The following is a 1,146-nucleotide window of genomic DNA, read 5'->3' as shown; positions in this document are numbered from 1 at the left end:
CAAATAAACAATAACAAGAAATATCTCGAAACAAGTATATATATATATATATATATATACGTTTTATTACTTTTCTCTACACCAATTTAAATAAAATTTAATCCTGAATAATTATTTAAGAATACATTGAGAAAAAAATTGCTGTTTTAAAAAAATATTAATTGATTCAACTAAATGTAGCGGTCAAAAGCAAATATTTGTTAATTCAACTAAATATTTATTAATAACAAATAACAAGTTTTAAATACAAGATTTTATTAATCTAAATAATCTATATAATTAATCTAAATATATAAATATTTGAACTAAATAATCATTATGAAATAAAACGCATTTAGTCAAGTTAACAATTTTTTCTCTCAGTGTAGGATAAGTAGGAAGAATAATAAAATGATATTTAATGTACTGTAACAAACACTGTTTTATATTATAATATCTATAGACAAAAATTTCATTTACTCAATTATTTTTTATATATATCCTTTATATTTTTTAATTTACTATATTTCATTTATTTAGAAAATATGAATACTTTATTATCTTTTATTTTTACTTTTAAGTGCGTTAAGACATAATATACAAGATGTTTGATAAGTCTGCTGACAACGTTCGTGAGCAGGTAGAGCAGACTAAACGGAGTCGAAAAATCCTGTATCATTTTGCAATTTTTGCAATAATTAACAAGATATTATTAATTGCTGAATTGATTTTTAATAATCTTTTACTTAAATATTATCAACTTTACGGCAAGAGACAAAAAATTGTTTATTTTCTTCTTATGAAAAAGAAAATTTAAAAATATTTAATTCTTCTTTTGAAAATTTTTTTAGTATTTTGTAGTACCATTTTCTTACATGCTGGTAAAAATAGTTGCTAATAAGAAAATGCAGTACTAAAAAATTGATAAAAAATTTTGAAAAAATTCTTAGAATTTTATGAGAAAAAAATGAAAAATTTTTTGTCTCTTGTTGTTTTTCTGTAAAACTGATAATATTTTAATGAAAAATTATCGAAAATCAATATTCGGCAATATTTATTAATAATTAATATTTTGTTATTATTACGAAAATTGTAAAATTTTCGATTTAATTTAGTCCGCTCTACCTGCCCACAAGCATTGAACAGCAGAATTATCAAACATTCTGC

The sequence above is a fragment of the Atta cephalotes genome (genome assembly GCF_000143395.1).
Source record: "Atta cephalotes unplaced genomic scaffold scaffold00012, whole genome shotgun sequence".
In the NCBI taxonomy this organism is placed as follows: domain Eukaryota; kingdom Metazoa; phylum Arthropoda; class Insecta; order Hymenoptera; family Formicidae; genus Atta; species Atta cephalotes.
The sequence above is the reverse complement of the archived record's forward strand: the minus strand, read 5'-3'. Positions refer to the sequence as shown.